This window comes from Gossypium hirsutum, chromosome A01 (assembly GCF_007990345.1).
Source record: "Gossypium hirsutum isolate 1008001.06 chromosome A01, Gossypium_hirsutum_v2.1, whole genome shotgun sequence".
Lineage (NCBI taxonomy): Eukaryota > Viridiplantae > Streptophyta > Magnoliopsida > Malvales > Malvaceae > Gossypium > Gossypium hirsutum.
The window spans coordinates 88235957-88249718 of record NC_053424.1 but is presented as its reverse complement, the minus strand read 5'-3'; the positions used below and the strand labels follow the sequence as shown (position 1 = coordinate 88249718).

The window sequence follows — 13762 nt, the reverse complement described above, 5'->3', positions numbered from 1 at the left end:
GCTTCCTAACAAACAATTAAGCACTTCCATAATAATAAGTCACAAACAATGCAATATCACTTTATATTCACCTACACCAATCCAAGAACATGAGCATTTGGAACCAAGCATTTAGTATTGATAACTCTCGAAAAGAGGTATATTTTTGGCCTCCAAATGAAATTAATTATTTGTAATTAAGTGAATACATTTTCCTTTTTAGGATTTTTTTAGAACATTGTATAAAAAAGCTTGGATTGCGATATAATGGTCATTATTTATTACTTTTATTACTGGGGGAAAAAAGGTGTGGTTTTGTGTGAACACAGGTGTAGGAAGAAGAAGAAGATGAAGAAGGAAAATAAGGAAAATGAAACATTATCGTGGCAATTGGTAAGATTGATTGCCAACAAAATTGACATGGTTATTCTAGGAAGATGACTTAGCACTCTATCATTATCACTCTCAGCCAACTGTGCGTATTCCAGAAAAACCAACTTGAAAAGAGGAATGAAAAAGGTGTGCTGAGGTGGGACAGATCTACCTAATAAAAGAAGGAGAGAGAAGAACAAAAAGAGAGGAGAATTAGCATGAGAAAGAGACTGGTGACAACAATTCTCTCTCTGGGCAAAGAAGAACACCGTTGGAGAATTCTAAAGAAAAAAAGGGTAGTAGCTACAGAGAATAAAATACAGACACGAACAAGGGGAAGAGACATCAATCCTGGATTCACGTACAATCGTAAGATAAAAAAGAAGCTGGAGTGTGGCAAGAAATCCTACATTTCTGCCTTTTTTCCCCTTATTTTTGTGATCCAAACTTATTTTGAGAATGTTGGTGAATGATTTTATTTTGGTGTTAACTTTCCCACCCATGAACTAAATCTTATATGGGTTGGAGTTATTTGGGTGAATGTTTTATCATCTTTAATGCTCATGATTTGAGATTTTCTATGACACTGTTTCGTTCAATTTATGCTTATTTTAAATACATGCATGCAAGCTCTATACATAGTTGATTGTGTGTTGTTTTCTTAGATGTATTTCTAATTTTGAAAAGGTAAAATATACTAGATTTTGAATCATTTGATGCAAGCAAATACTTGACACAATATTCGTAGCACTCTAGACATAGATGTTGTGAGTTGTGCAGAGAAGAACACTCATTGTAGTTATTAATCCATAGTTCTGTAGACATACAATAACTTAGATTTTTAGCTTAAGATCTAGCTATTGAAAGAGGAAGGTCAACGTTGTGACTCTTTGAGTAGTTGATTAGAAAATATTTTACCATGGCATTATTTTGATATGAGCATTTCACCTGAATAATTCCAGCCTTATTCATTCAACAACATAATTACTCTTCTTTTTCTTTGTAATTTGACACTACATTTTATTTTCAATACCAATTCTTTGTTTTAAAATTTGATTTCATTAATTCATTGTACAAACATCCTATTCAACTTGAAAGTATTTCCTACTATTTAGTATATTTAATAGGATTATAATAACATACTCAATTTTTTTACCAATTTTCAACCCTTATGGAGACGATAATTACTTATCAGTTTATTAATTGAATGACGTGAACACTTTCACAATTGCATTAGTTATTTACACGTAACAAGTTTTTGGCATCGTTGCCGGGGATCGGCAACATTGGTGAAAAGTTGATTTGTTATTATTCTTGTTATTTTTGTTAGAGAAGTTAATTAGTATTTTGTTTTGTTTTTCAGGTTTGTAGTAGTGCATGAGGAGAAGTATTTTAGAGGATACAAAACATTGTTTTCATCTTCAAATTGAAAGGACATTAAGGTGAAAAAGAAAAGAGTTAAAAGAAATGAAGAGAATTAGAAATGATTCAATTAGAGAAGACCAGGTACTTTAGAATGAAAAGAATGTTGATATTCCTCGAATCATATATGACAGAGACAGACCCATCAGAGAACATGTAGTGCATATTTTGGATCATCTAAGTCTAGGAATTTTTAGGTCACATAATAAAGCTTAACACTTTGAATTAAAACCAGTAATGCTTCAGATGCTGCAAATGGTAGGGTAGTTTAATGGTTTACCTACTGAAGATCACATATTGCACTTGAGACTTTTTCTTGAACTTTGTAACTTATTCAGGTAGCATGGTGTTCCTGAAGATGCCCTTAAATTAAAATTATTCCCTTATTCATTACAAGATTGTGCCAAATCATGGTTGAATGCGTTACCATCAGGTACGATGGCATCTTAGAGTGAACTGTGTCAGAGATTTCTGCCTAGGTGCAATCCTCCCAACATGAATGCCAAGCTTAGGAACAACATTACATCGTTCAGGCAATCTGAAGATGAGACATTATATGAAGCATGGGAGTGTTTCAAGGAACTAATTAGAAAATGCCTACTGTATGGTTTTAGCATTGGACACAGATGGAAATGTTCTACAATGGATTAAATGCTCATACGCAAATGGTGGTGGATGCTTCTGCTAATGAGACATTGCTTGACAGATCCTATAATATAGCATACAAAATTTTGGAAGGAATAGAAAATAATGATTACCAGTACCCCACTATTAGAGTTGGTACTGGTAGAAGAGTTGCTGGAGCAATGGAACTTGATGCAATTACATCTTTAACAACTCAGATACCATTTTTAACAAATATGATTAAAACTTTGAAAAGACCTTCTGTATTGCAGGAGATAAAGGTTACTAAATTAGCCTACGTATACTATGGAGAAGATCATGTTTTTGTTGAATGCCCATCCAATCTCGCCTCTGTGTATTTCGCGGGGAATTTTAATCGTAGCAATAATAACCTCTACTCCAACAAATACAATCTAGGGTGGAAACAACATCCAAATTTCAGTTGTGAAACTGATTTTCGAGTTGTGAAACTCAAGATATGATTTTTAAAGCGACTAGTACGCAGATTGGTAGTGTCTGGGAAATTTTTTTATAAGTGGTTTAAAGTCTGTTAACACCTCGTGTTCGACTCCGGTGACGGTCTCGGGTTCGGGGTGTTACATTTGATTGGTATCAGAGCTACGGTTTAGTCGATTCTAGGACTAACGTAGCACACGTGAGTCTATTTATACATGCCATAAAGTGATAAAATGATAGTGTGATGATTTTTGGCTATTAAAATGTGTTTGCTCTATTGTAATGAATCTTGATCCCGATCGAGCTATAGCAAGCTTCTAACTATGAGAATTTGCAATATAACTTCATTTAGATATGCCTAAATTATTAAGTTGATCAGGTACGTATCATGTACTCGTATTTGAATTTCGATTTGGATTGAATTATAAGGGTATAAGTGATGCAATTTTGAAGGAGTGTTATGACTATAAATGTGATTTTTGTATGTGGCTATGGAACTGGAAGTTGAATGGTCGATAAGTATGTTGTGTTTGTATTCAAGTAATGTAAATGATATACTAATGTGTATTGCTATATGTGTATATGTATGTAGAGACGAAATTGTCGAATGTAAAAAGGCAGTGAAGCGTATAGAGTGGTTGGTTTTCAGCACTAAGTGTGCGGGCAATAAGTGTTCACGGTTGTGAGATTGGCACTAAGTGTGCGGGCAATAAGTGTTCACGGTTGTGAGATTGGCACTAAGTGTGCGGGCTTGAAATGCATGGCACTAAGTGTGCGAGTTTAAAGTACATGGCACTAAGTGTGCGTGGTTGATTATTAAGCACTATGTGTGCGAACCCACTATATGTATATATATTTTCTATCAATTATTTATATTAAGGGTGCGACCTTACCGAGTCGATTTCGGATAGCGGAAAGGGGTAAGTTCTTGAGTAATAGAGCTTAAATTATGATTTTATTAGATCATGTTTTAAGCAAATCAAAATCATGCTCTTTGTGTGTGGCTATTGAGCCGAAATTGCAAGAATGATAAGTGTCTTGTGTTTGAGTTTTGCTAACGAAAATGAAATACGAATGTGCCATGATTTGTTGTTAAATGTGCATGGTTATTTGAATGATGTCCGGGCTAAGTCCCGAAGGCTTTGTGCTAAGTGACCATATCTGGACTAAGTTCCGAAGAGCATTCGTGCTAGTGATGTATCCGGACTAAGTTCCGAAGAGCATTCGTGCTAGTGATGTATCCGGACTAAGTTCCGAAGAGCATTCGTGCTAGTGAAATATCCGTGCTAAACCCCGAAGAGCATTCGTGCTGGTGTTATATCCGGGCTAGGTCCCGAAGAGCAACCATGCTGGTGACGTGTATTCGGGCCTTCGTGCCTAGTAGGCTTCGTGCCGGTAATTTGAGCAAAGTTTAAGTGTTCATTACTATACGAATTCAAATTTAAATGAGATGATATGTTTACAAGTGTACATACATGATGTTTATAGACTTGGTTAAGTCATTTCAATGTGTAATAACGAATGAATAAGAGCACTATGTGTGTGAATGATTAGAGGCACTGTGTGTGTGCGAATTCCTTTAACCGAGCACTATGAGTGCGAGATCCGTCAGTGGGCACTAAGTGTGTGAAGTGGAATTCATGTAAGACCTCGTCTGGGACGAAGGCATTGATTTGAGATAGTGTGTAAGACCATGTCTGGGACATGGCATCGGCTCGATATGTGAGAATATGTAAGACCATATCTAGGATACGGCATTGTAAGAGCTATATGTGCCTAATGATTATCCGTAATGATTTCGAATGATTCAACAGGTATATTTAAGATGATAAATTAAGTAAGATCAGAATAAGTGATACAGCTTATACATGAATGAAAATGTGGGTTACAAATATGTGGGTTGATGATGTGAATTATACATATTAATATGTGCTTAATATGTGTTTGAGATGCAATTGTGAATTAAATTAAGTGATTATTACTTATGAAATCAAGAAAATGAGATATATGTGCATACTTGTAGAAATGTTTATGTATTTGTTTTAAGATAAGAAAATGATTTTATAGATCGATGCGAAATCAATAATGAATTACAATTGCCATCGATGAGCTAATGTTTATATGAATATAATTCAATAAGAGGACGTTATCCTAAACTATGCATCGGTAGAAATTTTCGGGGACGAAAATCCCTAAAGGGGGGAAGAGTTGTGACACCCCTAATTTGACCCTAGTTGGGAAGTGGTTTCGGGACTACTAAACCGAGTCATAAAAATAATTAACCGTCATAATTCATGCTCATTATATGTACATGTGCATGTGTGAAAATTTCATGTTTAAATTTTGTTAATTGTAAGTGAATTTTATCAAATAGGACTTATGTGAGAAAATTTAGAAATGTGCTAGGCAATTGCAAAGTGGCCTATTAATGCATATTGTGAAAATGATGGGTTTGCACGTCAATTTACCCAAATTAAGGCATAGTGGCCGGCCATGCTATGAGTGGAAACATGTCACAAACATGTTATGTTAGTGATGGATGTTAGGAACAATAAAATAAGGAGTATGGGATACAAAATATATGCCTTTTATATTAATAAACTAAATGTTAAATGAATAAATAATATGAAATATGAACATATATTAAAAGAAATGGGTGATAAAAACAAAGTTGGTTCATCTTTTTCTTCTTCTCCATTTCCGTGAGTAGAAAAGAGAAAGAAGGGAAAAAAAAAAGCTTGAGACACATTTGGCCATTAGCATAGATTGATTCTAAGGTATGAGTTTATGTCATTTTTTTTTAAACTTGTGAAATTGAGTTTGTATCTTAGTTCTATCTTAAACCATGAGTTATTCTCTTAGATTTTTTTTTATGGAAGCATGTACGGTTTTGTATAGAAAATCCTATGTTTGAAATTTGTTGTTAGAAAAGGGATTAAGAGTACTTAATAGACTCCATGAGGTTAAATTTCATATGAATAGGAAATTGTGAACTTAATTTATGAGCTAGATGCAATCCCTTATAAACCCCACGTTGAATTTCGATTTTGGTCAAAGAATGTGTATTCGGCCAAGTTCTTGATGAGTTAAATTTGATTGCTTGAAGCTTTAATTTGTAATTAGTCATTAGGTGAGTTTTAAACTTGTCAAAGTTGATAAATTGGGGGTTTAAATGGCTTGTTTATATTGTTAAGTTGGTTATGGTGATTTCATCAAATGATGGTTATTAATGATTTTGATAAATTGACCAAAGTGTAATGATAAGTGTGAATTATATTTGACACGTTGCTCATGATTTTGTTGATTCGGTTATGTCATGTATTTAATGGTGGTGGTATAATGTTTGTGCATTATATGCTAAAATGACTTTAGGATAAAGTGGTTATTGTGTAACTATTTATATATTTTTATTATGATAGCCGAATGTAACATAAATAAGGATGTGAATAAATTGTAGTTTCAGAGGTTGTTAATGAAGACATGAGTGTGGAAGCATTCGGTCAAAGAAGAAGTAAGATTATAAATGTAGTAGTGCCTTGTAAAGTGCGTAAATTACATGACTTTGATAAGTGTTGCTTGTGTTTTGAGACTTATCAATGTTTCTTTTAAATGTGCCGAATGTGATTTTTTTTGAATAATAGAGATGTGATAAGTTGAATTTGTTTAATTAAGCTCAAGGACAAAAAGGGGCACAAATTTCGGATAAGGGAAAGAGAAAGTAGCTGAATAGTCGATTCGTGATAATTCGATAACATCCGAGGTAAGTTTTAAGTGATTAAACGTTGAGTAAATTCAATTATAATAGGACATGATGAGTTGATTTAATAAGATATGATGTGGCCATGATATGTTCTAAGCTCAAATAGTAAGTTCTTAAGTGTTTGAGCTTGAGAATTTAAGGGTAATTTGAAATAGTCTGCTTAGGACAGCAGCAGTAACGTGACTTTAGAAAATCACCATAAATTTATGGATTTGAATTAGAGGCTGAATGAGACATGAAATTAAATCTTAATGAGTCTAGTTTCTTATAAACGAAACCGTGAAAGCAAAGGAATTTCCGATAATGAGATACTTAAAGTTGTGTGAGACAGCGCAGAATGACACTGTAATCCTTTGTTCTGTTTTTAGAAAATCATTATAAATTGTACAAAAATGGTTATAAGATAAAATTTATATTCTTAGACTCCTTAATTAGTCTAGTTTCAAATGAAATCAAATACAACACATTTTGAATTCTGTAAAATGAGAAATTTGATTCGTAGTGAAGAGTGGTCAGATTAGTCAAACAGTGAAACAGGGGAAACTTTAAAAAAAATCTGGTATTGATTGGCCAAACCTAAAATTCTGGAAATTTTATTGATGGAAGATATACGAGTCTATATTCAGGAAAAATTAACGGAAAGTGATTTGGAGTTTTGTGGCTCCAGTTATAAATAATTTAGTGACTATTGCTCAGGAAAAACAGCTTGTGCTGAATTTGAGATTGTGTTGTAAACCTTGATAAACTTGTTTTAGTTGCTCATAAGCTATTGATTAAACCCATACGTGAATTCTAAATTGTGATATTGGAAAATGATAGATGTAGATTCAGCCAAGACAGTATGTATACGTGAAAGTATATGTGGTATGTGAAGTATATTTGGATAATTGTGATGTGAAAACATGAAAATCTATATTTTGATTTAGGATTCTATGTGATGGATGTAAACATGCATATATGAGATAAGGCCTAATGGCCGATGTGATGAATGTGAAAGTGTATATACATGTGATAAGGCCTAATGGCCGATGTGATGAATGTGAAAGTGTATATATGTGATAAGGCCTAATGGCCGATGTGATGAATGTGAAAGTGTATATATGTGATAAGGCCTAATGGCCGATGTGATGAATGTGAAAGTGTATATATGTGACAGGGCCGAGTGGCCAACGTGATGGATGTGAAAGTGTATAAATGTGATAAGTCCCGAAGGGCATTTGTGTCAGTACTATATCCGGGTTAAAACCCCGCAGGCTTTATGCGAGAATATTATCACTGATTAATGTCCGTAAGCTTCGTGCTCGTACTATATCCGAGCTCTAAAGACCCGATGACTACGTGTGGGGATTTTGTCCGGGTAAGACCCGATGACTACGTGTGGGGATTTTGTCCGGGTAAGACCCGATAACTTCGTGTGGAGATTATGTCCGGGTAAGACTTCGTAATAAGAATTGCTTATAAATATATTCAATGCGAAAGGTTAAACAGGTATGTACTCCAAGTTTATATGTGAGCTTGATTTGCACTAAATCATAAGGTAGTTATGTGATGCATACGAGAGCAATCTATGAGACTATTCCTATGATTATGTGACATCGGATCAGTGTGAGAGGTCATGTGAAATCATACGATATATCTATGTCACATGAGCTCACTTTTATGTGAAAGTTTATCTGCCTATTGTATATGATGAGATGTGCATATTCGGTAAAGGGATGGTATGCCAGAAGGAAGAGTGAAATAAAAATTACGAACAACTATGTTATAATTTGATTGTTATCTGTTGACACTGCTTAAAACTTACTAAGCATTGTAATGCTTACTCCGTTTACTCTGTTTCCTCTGTTTTATAGATCTCATTGTGAAGCTACAGGCTCGGGGATCGTCAGCAACTAGTCACACTATCACTATCCACTGTTTGGTACTGCTATGTTTTGGATTATCTTATGGCATGTATAAAATAGACTAGTGGCGGAAGAATATTTTGGTTAATGTATATAGCCATGCGAAATGGCTTATATATGTTTGAGCATAATGTTATAATCATTTGGTATGGAATGGTTAATCACTATCATAATTTGTGCTATTTATGCTAAAAGGGCTAGTTGAATCATGGAAACTATGAAATAGGTAAAGTCTACCTTAAAGGCAGATGCTGGCAGCAGCAGTGATGTAGATTTGGAAAATCACTAAAAATAGTAGGATTGGAATTAAATAATGAATAAATTATGTAAATGAACCTTGATGAATATATTTTCATAGGAAAGTAACGAAACGATCATATGGACAGTATGTTAAGAGATATTCAGGTTCTCGTGAGACAGGGCCAGAACGGTTTCTGGATTCCCTGTTCCGACTTTGGAAATTCATTTGAAATTAACCAGAGATAATCAGGAGTCATTCCATATATGTATAGATTCCTCTCTGAGTCTAGTTTCTATAGAAACAAACGGCATCAGTATTGAAGCTCTGTGCAGGGAGATATCCAAGTCGTAATGCGCAAAGGTCAGTGTAGTCGATCCCTGTAACATGGGAGACTTTTACTAATAAACTGTACTAATTGGCCTGACCAAAAATTCTAGAAAAAAATATGTAGATGGGCATATGAGTGTAGTTTCAGCTAAAAATTACGAAACTGATTTTCGAGTTGTGAAACTCAAGATATGATTTTTAAGGTGACAGTGTCGCAGTTAGCCAACTGCCTGGAAAATTTTATAATGGACTGCGATAGTAAGCGAATTCAGTCAGTGAACCCCTCGTGTCCGACTCCGGCAACGGTCTCGGGTACGGGGTGTTACATACCACCTGGTTACAATCTATCAATGCTATGGCAAACTGCGTAACAAAGTTTGTCATCTTTAACATCAACTATGGAAGCTCTATTGAAAGAGTATATGGCTAAGAATGATGCGATTATCCAGAGCCAGGCATCTTCCTTAAGAGCTCTAGAGAATCAAGTGGGACAAATTGCCATAGCTTTAAGTTCCAGAAACAAGGAGCATTGCCTAGTGACACAGAAAGTTCTCGATCTCATGGAAAGGAACAATGTAAGGCCATAACACTTCGAAGTGGCACTCAACTGCCAGGAGTTGTAAATGATGCCTTTATTGAGGAGGAAAGTTCAAAATTTCCCAAAAGCTCAACTTTCAAATCATTAGTGGAACAAACTACAAAAGATGGGAGTAAAAAAATCCATACAAAAGCAAATTCATCTTGTAAAGCCTATACAAAAGCCATGGCAAAGAAACCTCAACAAATGGAAGGAAGGCCATCGCCACCTTTTCCCCAGCATTTCCAAAAGCCAAAGCAAGAAGCTCAATTCGAGAAATTTCTAGAGGCCTTGAAATAATTACACATTAACATACCTTTAGTGGAAGCATTAGAAAAAATGCCTAACAATGTGACATTTATGAAAGATATCCTATCCAAGAAGAGAAGATTAGGGGAGTTCAGAACTATTGTACTTACTGAATGGTGCACAACAATGCTGAAAAACAAACTACTACCAACATTAAAAGATCTAGGGAGTTTCACTATACCTTGCTCAATTGGAAACCATTATGTAGGCAAAGCATTATTTGATTTAGGTGCAAGTATCAATCTAATGCCTATGTCTGTTTTTAGGAAACTCGGGATAGGAAAGGCATGACCTACTACATTCACACTACAACTAGGTGATAGACCATACGTCCATCCAGAAGGTAAAATTGAAGATGTACTGGAAAGAGTTGGCAAGTTCATCTTTCTAACAGATTTTATTTTTCTGGAATGTGAAGTAGATAAAGAGGTACCCATAATACTTGGATGACATTTCTTAGCAACTGGTAGGACATTGATTAATGTACAAAAAGGTGAGTTAACCATGAGAATTAATGATCAGCAGTTGACATTTAACGTGTTTGATGCATTAAAGTGTGCAGACCCAAATAAAGAATGTCATGCTATTGAATTTGTTGACATTACAATTCAAGAAGAATTTGTAGGACATATGCACAACAATTTTGATGCAGACTCAGTTTGATTAACTAAAACAGAATTGACTAAAGAATTTGGAGAACTGATGGAAATTCAACAATCTAGAAATGGATTCAGGAGGAGCTTTGAATCGTTAGACTTGCCAGGTTGATCTTTCAACCCTCCTCGATCGTCAATAGAAGACCCACCAGTGTTGGAGTTGAAGCCATTACTAGTGCATTTGAACTATGCTTATTTGGGAGATAACAATACACTGCCTGTTGTTATCTCTCCCAAACTTACAACAGACTAGGAGATGCAGTTACTGGAAGTCTTAAAAAAAATCCAAGAAAGCTTTAGGATGGTCAATTGTGGATATCAAAGGAATTAGCACAGCAATATTCATGCACAAAAGAATACTTGAAGATTACCATGGCAAATCATTAAACAACAAAAGAGACTGAATCTTGTCATGAAGAAAGTAAATAAGAATGAGATTATCAAATGGTTGGATGATGGAATTATATACCCAATTTCTGATAGCTCTTTGGTGAGCCATATTCAGTGTGTATGATAAACGCCAAATTATACATATTTATATCCCAAATACTTAGCATATTTATGGATGTTTATTACTAGATTTGTAGATTTTGGTGCTCTTAATCCATTCATTTCATGTTTTTTACTCAGAAGAGCACCAAGAGTCAAAAGGAGCCAAAAACGAGCTAAAAAGGGACAAAATAGACCAAATCGGGAAGATCACGCGGCCTAAGCCTTGGCACATGGGCTGCTCACACGCCCATGTCCTTCGAGGGTGTCGACCAAGGCTGTCATGATTTACACGGCCTGGCCATTGACCCACACGACCGTGTGCAATTTAACGGATCGAGCACGGCCTGGCAAACACCTTACATGGTTGTGGCACACGGGCGTGTCCCTTTTTCAAAGAGTTGTATTTTACACGGAAAAGGGTACTTAGGGAGGAAGAAAGCTAATCCAAAGCCTATATATACACCCTAAGTATGACCTAGAGACGGGGGCCTCTTCCAGAACATTTCTGGAATACAGAACTGCACGCCAGGAATTACTTGAAGGAAGCCAGACGATCCATCCCAAAAGCCGGAGCTACTCCAAGACTGAAGATCTCTCTCAGAATTCCTTCAGGGGTTTTAGAGTTTTCTTCATGTTTTGTTATTTTTATACTTTTGAGATGTACTTTTATTTTATTATGAACTAAACTCCTTAGATACCTAAGGGGGATAAAACCTATGATGGATCTTGTTACTATTATCTGAACAGTATGATAAATACTTGATTTGTTCTTAATTATGTGTTCTTAATGCTTGAGTTAATATTCCGGGTATTAATTCATGATTTGATGTGCTTATGCAGAGGAGGAATAGACCCTGCCTAAGAGTAGATCTGGCATAATTAAGCAGAGTTGATCGAACGCCTAGAAATAGGGTTATGAGATTTTGCCGGATTAGGGTGAAACCTAATATGGGAGTCAATAGAGTGATTTACTGCTTCCCTAGGGGTTTTAATTAAGAAATAAATTTTGATTAATTCAACTGAGGGTTAGACATTATTAGTCTCGAAAGGGATAATAACATTGGTTAGGGAATCTCACAGATCAAGTCAAGTGAATAAATCGTCCGATTCAGAGTCAGATAACTAGTGAAATCTAGGTGGATTCCTCCTTGGGTGTCGTATTTATCAATTGCTTTTCTTCAAATCTTTTTCTAAACTTTCTCTTTGCTTTAATTAAATTAGTTAATTAGTTTAGATAATTAGTTTAATAAACAAACCCTTTTATTCTTAGGCTAGATAATAAAAAGATAGTTGTTACTAGTACTTTTGGTTCCCTTGGGTACGATATCCCGGTCTTGCCATTACTATACTATTGTTCAATAGGTGCGCTTGCCTTTTCGTCGTGATAATAGTTAGTCTAGGTTTGATCTTCATTATAAATATTTATTACTTGCTACGAATCACGCGATCAAGTTTTTGGCGCCGTTGTCGGGGAATCAAAATATTAGGAACACTAAATTTTTATTACTTTAGCCATTTATTTTTCTTACAATTTTATTTTATTTTATTATTTATTAATTTACTTTTTCTCTCTCTTGGCAGGTTTTTATAGTTTATGACTAGAAGAAACCCGTCGGGACCATTACTTTTTGACGAAGAAATTGATCGTACAATTCACAAAAATCAAAGAGAAATAAGCCGTAGCTTACGATACACAGAGAACGAGCGAGAAGACGATATTCAACCTTCTTTAACAAGAACTGAATCTAGCATAGTTAGACCTGCTATAGCTGCAAATACTTTTGAATTAAAACCTAACACTATTCAGATGATACAGCAGTTTGTTCAGTTTGATGGTTTGCAGGATGAAAATCCCAACGCTCACTTAGCAAATTTCCTGGAATTTTGCTATACATTCAAAATCAATGGCGTTTCTAATGATGCCATTCGTCTTCGGTTATTTCCCTTTTCACTGAGAAACAAAGCTAAACAGTGGTTGAACTCGTTACCACGAGGGTCTATCACTACTTGGGAACAAATGACCGAGAAATTTTTACTAAAATATTTTTCGCCGGCTAAAACGGCTAAATTACGTAATGATATCTCTTCTTTTGTGCAGATGGATTTAGAAACACTTTACGATGCATGGGAGAGATACAATGACTAACTGAGAAGGTGCCCTCACCATGGGTTACCGCTTTGGCTTCAAGTACAAACATTCCACAATGGCCTGAATCCTTCGACTCGGCAAATGGTTGACGCAGCTATTGGCGGAACCATCAACAATAAAACACTAGAAGATGCCTATGAATTTATAGAGGAGATGTCATTGAATAACTATCAGTGGCAAGTTATGAGGACAAAGCCAACGAAAATAGCCAGCGTTTATAATATCGATTCAGTCACCATGCTCTGTAATCAGGTAGAACTTCTCAATAAAAAGATTGACAGTTTACTTTTTTTCTACGCAGGTACATCAGTAATGAGGTGTGACTCAAGTGGCAGAGGTGTGCATACAGAATACCAATCCACTCGACTCATCAGATTCAATCTAAAGAATTTCACTATTCTGACACTTCAATTCTATAATCTTTCTTCTGCAGTTCATAACAGCATCATGCAAAGTCAACCAATCCATTTCCATAATTACATCGAACTCATCAA

General features: G+C 35.3%; 2 non-coding genes across 2 annotated transcripts; both read right to left on the bottom strand.

The window, feature by feature from the left end:
• Nucleotides 1-2277: 2277 nt before the first annotated feature.
• On the bottom strand, nucleotides 2278-2384 carry LOC121207586 (small nucleolar RNA R71). Its single transcript, XR_005902670.1, has one exon. It is a non-coding gene; the product is annotated as a small nucleolar RNA R71 (small nucleolar RNA).
• A 10800-nt stretch (nucleotides 2385-13184) lies between these two features.
• Nucleotides 13185-13291, bottom strand: LOC121208159 (small nucleolar RNA R71). Its single transcript, XR_005903117.1, has one exon. It is a non-coding gene; the product is annotated as a small nucleolar RNA R71 (small nucleolar RNA).
• Between the last annotated feature and the right edge of the window lie 471 nt (nucleotides 13292-13762).